Consider the following 6762-nt stretch of genomic DNA (forward strand, 5'->3'; position numbering starts at 1 on the left):
AGATTATTATAAAAGGATATTAATCCGTGTGCAAATGGATACATTTAGCACCGTAACTTTTTAAACCATTTTATTTATGTTATGTATAAATGTTATCTTAACTAATAAAATTGCATATTAAATCTGTATTTTATAATTTATTCTAGTTTTATAATTATACTATTAGTTATATTATAAGTCATAGGTACCAAAATCTAACTTGTTAATCCTTTCCTTATTTATTTGTTTTATTTATTTAACAGTCTAGATTTACTATTAGAGTCTAATCTTTTTTATTTTTATAAAAAAATTTTGTTTAGATAATAAACACCGAGCTATATTTATATACTTGAAGATAAATTTATTTTTCTTACTTTTGTAAACTATATCTTAGTATACTTCATTATAGATAAATTAAATGCTCATTTCTGGAATAGCGAGAAGCGAAGGAAGATCTAAGAAACATAATTCATTTTTCTTCTCTAAAGCCCTCTTATTCTTTGCTTCATTGTTAGAGAGACATCGACACGGTAAGCATTTGAAGACGATTCCGATGTGGTGAAATTTAATGAATTAAAAGATAGGAATTTTTTGATCGTACAAAGAAATGTCATCAATAACGGACATTAAGTGATGAGATCTTTTTAGAATCTTACTATCTGATTACGAGCACGAATTATAATTTTTAAGCTTTACATTTAATTTTGATTTTGCACATTAAACGAATTCCTCGTGTTCGTAAAAACAATTTCTTACTGACTCATATAGAAAAATAATGAAATATTTATGCAAAGTAATCGCGTATTGTATTTTCTGCTTGTACATTTCATGTTTTCCGATTTTTACTTTTTTACTAGTATTGAACTGTAATATTTCCATTTAACTATACACTAAGTGGAAATTTTATTATAACTGTAACGAACACAGCACTAATTACTTAATTTTTTGTTAATTATTCCGAGTTGTATAATCCAGATTATTCTCAGAGATATCACTAATTTGAACTTCGATAAGTTTTACGCGTACCGTAACTTTAATATAAAAAGTTTAACTGTGCAATCCGATTTAACGATTAAATAAAATTGTAATGCTTTGATATTGAAAGTATTTTATATTATGGAGATTTAGTTTCTACTTTCTAAAAATTTTTGTGGCAATTTTGTTATTTCAGCTACATTGTGAAGAAAGAAATTTGTTAATTTTGCAGTTTATTAATAACTACTCTTTTGTTTATCCTTAAAAATAATAGAGCAAAATGTATAATTTATTTTATAACTTACAAATGTAATGCAAATAATTTTCACACATTACACATATTTTTTATTCTTAAAATTTGCTATAATTTATGAAAGGACACATAGAATATACCTTCGTATATATTTCAAGAATATTCTAGCCGTAATAAATGTAAGAAACCCATTTGGATTATATTGCGAGTTAAAACTCATAACACATTACGTCGTACTAGAGATAAACGTCGTCATTTTTCTACTGACAAATACGTATATTTGTATATCCACAGCTATGCAGTAGCGACCCTTCTGTACGGTGAAAATATTTAGTTAAAGTTGACAAACAGTAGGCAAAACGAATGTGTAACATATAAAAGTCCGCTTTTTGTATATTTTTGATGAAAAATATAGTATATATTTTTATTTTAAATATATACGTATGTATACTACGTATATATGTTTGTATAATATATGTTTAAAAGAATATATGACAAAGTTTAATAAAAAAAACAGAAGATATAAAGTTTTATACTAAATTATGTTTAATTTATAATAAAGAAATACGAGAAACAATAAAGCAAAAGTGAAGAGCCTTTTTAACTTTTAAAACTAGACTGTTAAATGTTTTAAAGCAGCAAATTTATGTACTAAATTACATCAAATAATGTTTAAACATAATTGATATATAGAGGTATTTAAAAAATAAACTGTATATATTTTCCATAACAGTGATTGATTTATTTATTAGAATTTATTTGAAATTCTCTCTCTCTCTCTCTCTCTCTCTCTCTCTCTCTCTCTTTGATATGCTCTTTTGGACATGCTGTATTTGGCTGAAACACGCGACCGAAAAATTATTGTATCCACACTGTGAAATGTCGCTTCTCACCACGTATCGAAACTTTTTGTCGTTATGCACGCTCAATGTCACCGCGGCGATAAATTGTGCCTCGAGTGCACCGCAAAGGTACAGCGTGAGCAGTGTAACTCACGCGCCATTTCTCCGCGACGATTCGACCGGCGACATACCACGTAGTCGGATCTAGTTCATGAATAGTTTTATATTTGCTATGAATAAATTCATGAAGGGGCACTGTACGCGTGTTTGTAACCAGGAAGCACCGAGAAATCAAAATCCCATCGGTTTTATTATCTCGATTGATATATATGTATGTACATAAATCGGGTTTTTACTTTGAAGATTTTATTTTAGTGTGATAGTATAATATACATATTACAACTAATATGTACGAAAGGTATAAGCCGGTACCATAATAGTCAATTCTTACTTTGAGATGTCATAAACCAATCATTGAATCTTAGCATCTAGAGGCATTATAACGATCTCGAAATAAGAACCGATTATTGATGAATATGAATATTCCCCATAATCTGTATCTGTAATATATGTAGATCTCTATCCGGGAAAAATGTTTTATGTATAATTATTGTATATATGTATCATATACATATATAATTATATAAAATTACATATAATTATACATATGTATATAAAAAAAAATTTATATGTAATTATATATAAAATTTTCTTCCCGGTAATAATAAGAAAAATAATTCTCAAACATAATAGAATTTTCTGTATGTAATAAGCTAAAAGTTCTAAATTATTGAACACATACATATATATAGTTGTATTTTAATAAACTAAAAATAGTTAAATTATTTAATAATTAATGCAAAATTAATTTATTAATTTTATTTCTAATAGTTAAATTTGTTGAAACGTTTTTATTTTAACAATATATGACAATTTTACCAAAATAAATATTCTATAAATACTTATAAATGTAAGTAGTATATTTATATCTATAAATTATATTTTATATTTACATGTGCTCAACATAATCATATAGCAAGCGCAGATAAATAAATTATAAACTTTGCAGAAGAGAAAACTAAATGTTATTTTATTTTAAGGACGTATATCCACATAGGGGTAATATTGTTATATTTTTATCACTAAATCATTATACATTATAAAAATTTCAAAGAGAATCTGTAATATAGACAAAAATTTTGAAATACTCGATTTATTTATTTACTATAGATAATAATTAATATTTTATGTAGAAAGCTACCATCGATCCCTCCGTGTGTGCATGCAGTTTCTCGCATCATTTGTCTTCATTATTTGCGTCTACCCACAGTTTTATTTCGTCGTAAAGTCTCTCGGAAAAATCGTGGCAACATTTGTGAAAATTACTCCATTACATAGCAAATAGGACAATTCAGATACTGTCCTATTTACTTTCTTTGCAATAAAATTTAATCTTCCTAGAATAGTTTTGACACATGCACAATGTTATACATCGGAAAATTTTGAAAATGTATAATATTTATTAATACTCTTTTAATTTTGTAATTAAGTTGATCATTGATCAATTAAATCATTAATTAAATTAATTTACAAGAAATTAAAATTTAACTGAAATTAAAAAACGTTATAAACGGATTTAATAAATAGACGAAAAGAGCTTTTGTACTTCTTTTTCTACTTATTTATACAAAATATATTTTTACTGTAAAATTGTAAATGTATGATATAATTTCAATTTCTTCATTTTCTCTTTGAGAAAAGAATATTAAAAATACATAAATTTTTATATACATATAATAAATACATTCTGTGTTTTTAAGTACGACTCGAAAAATATGCTGATATAATTTGTACTTTATGAATCCACTAAATACTAAAAGAATTATCGAATAATATGATTTTTCATCTTACATAATTTTTTAGCTTTATGTATGACGTTATTGTGCTTATGCAGCGAAATAAAACGTATAAAGTACGAAAAATTTTTAATATAAAGCTGCGAAACCGACGTGGTTCTGTAACGGTAGAAAAAATTACCCTTAATTATGGGATTATGTCTGGGTTTCTCGAATTGAGTTTAAGATTAATTATGAGATAAGGCAAAATAAACATCAAGAGAACTTGAATTTTACATTAAAGGTTTAAGAATTAAAACAAGCAAAAAGTCGATAAAAAGAACTTGTAGATTGCAAAGCACGACTATATCTCATTTATTGTGAGTACGTAGATAACTACGCGATTTTGAAAGAGCAAATAACTAAAAGGAGAATCCTTTCTTATTGATTTCCTTTCGTTCAGAGTTGACTTACCTTAAAAGCCCGTTAAAAGCGTCGTAATATATATCTCCTTCAGATTAGGTAGAAGAAATTTATACAGACAGCTTATTTTAAAAGTACTATATTTATAATCCGTCCCACATATGTATCTTCTTAATTGTATTGTAGAGAGTTTATATACAAATGTGTATACTCTGTACATTCAGTTCTATACGTCAAATGTTGACACGCAATCTGTACATAAATTTCGGGTACTCGATTAGATCTTGATTTGTTCCAAAACTGTACTCGTGAATATAGTTCCATCGTAATTGAAACGTGACTTTTACACGCTGTTAATCGATTTAATTTAATTGACTTATTTAATTAGCGATCTGGTCGTGGGTACAGAGATCTGCGCGCGCACGGTCGTATATTCTTTTGCTTTCTTTTGACATATATTTTGCGTGAGAATAGAATCAAATATCGAAACGGTACGAAGGGACATTTGAAGATAAATCACATTGATTAATGTATACGGATATTGTCGTAGTAATGTTGCACCGATTATATACGATTATACATATATGTACATATAATATACAAGTCACTCATGTTTTCTCATTGACTATGATTATGTTTACATGAACATCCTTAATAAGATTTAATAACATCTGTAGTTATAGAAAGTTGCCAATCATAGTAATTTTATTCATCAGAGAAATAGCTACGATTGGTTAGTTTCATAACTATGAATGATATTAAACCCGATTAAGGGTGTCTGTGTAAACGTAATCACATTATAAGATTATAACATAGAAAAAAATTCGATATTTCCCTCCTGCCGTCTCAAAAAGATTTAGTTTGAATCAGATTCCGTCGTAATACACACAAGTAGTGTATATATATTTATATATATATATACACAATTATTTTTATACTTTCTCTGTTAATAGTAACAATATTAGTAACAATAACAATATATAATGTATATCATTTTTTAAATTAAAATATAAATGTTCTCACATCAGTGAAAACATATTTCTTGAAACTTAATATTAAAAAACTAACTATTCAATAAAAATTAAAAAAATTAAGTTGATAATTATAAACCAATTATTAAAATTATTATATAACTATACAATATTTAAATATAAGTAATAGGATCATTTTTTATAAATAAATAAGCATAATAATAGACGTATCGGATGAATAAACAATGAGGGTAATAAAAAGGGAACGTTACAATCGATCCGTATTAAGTGAAGCGCGCGCACGCACAATAACAAGTTATATTTCTACAAATTTCGAGATGTATAATTTCTTTACAAAAAGAGACTGAAATTGGAAATTTCTATATAAAAATGAATGTTATATACACTTCGTGCAAAAATGAACGTTATATATAATATATATGAAACAGTTCAATATAATCAATATTTATGTTTAATATTATAATTTCATAATTTAAATAAAATTTTTTTCATTATATCCTTTATTTTAAAAAGACACATATATCTATTTTTTATTAACATAATTTTAGATCCAGGTTCTAAATCGCTGTCAAACTTTTACTTTCAGATACAATATAGACGAATTTGTTTACTTCATAATTTTTTTTATTTTACTAAAAATAATATATATATATGTAATATCTCGAAAAGAAATATAGAGGCTTTGAGAAAATACCGAATGTAAAATCCACTTATTTTTTCACAAAAAATCATGTTAAAACGTCATATTAAAATAAATCTTGCTCCTCCAATAACAATAACTTGTTATCATTTATTTACACCATACACTATTCAGTTCAACAGCTAAATTGCAAATTTTTAACAGAGAAACAGCATATATAACATTGTTTTTAACGTTTACAAGGAATTAACCACATACAAGAATTAATAGTAGACAGTCCAGTTGAAGAGCTACTAGAGGATTTAATGGTTTGCACATAGAGCTTATAAAGGACATAGCGGTAACTGCGCAACGGTCATGTGCATACTCGTGTTATCACGCTTGGGTAGTTATCAGACCACGTGTGATTTCAGACGTCCCCGGCGGCATTCGTAAAATAGACGCAAGGCCGCCGTGTTTGTCCGATATTCAACTCATGCCCTGGGACTTTGATGAAAATAAGTAGGTATATGTTCGTGAACAGCTGCGCGTGTCAACCGATTCGAGATATAATTTGACATGATCGGATGCGCGTATGCGCATGCGTGCAGTAAATTAGTAAAATATGTAAATATTTTAAATATATGTGTGTGTGTATTACGAACTATAAATGCATTTCTTGAATTGCCTGTGACCCGAGCGCGCGCAGACTCGCACATTTCCGTAGAAATCACCACATGTAAAAATAGTTTGCCTAATATTATATCGCTGTGTGTGCGTCTACACGTCATCGCGACCTTCTCTCGACGCTGATCGATGCCAGTCGCATTCCGCGGAATATTGT

The sequence above is a fragment of the Cyphomyrmex costatus genome, unplaced genomic scaffold (genome assembly GCF_001594065.2).
Source record: "Cyphomyrmex costatus isolate MS0001 unplaced genomic scaffold, Ccosl1.0 scaffold538, whole genome shotgun sequence".
Lineage (NCBI taxonomy): Eukaryota > Metazoa > Arthropoda > Insecta > Hymenoptera > Formicidae > Cyphomyrmex > Cyphomyrmex costatus.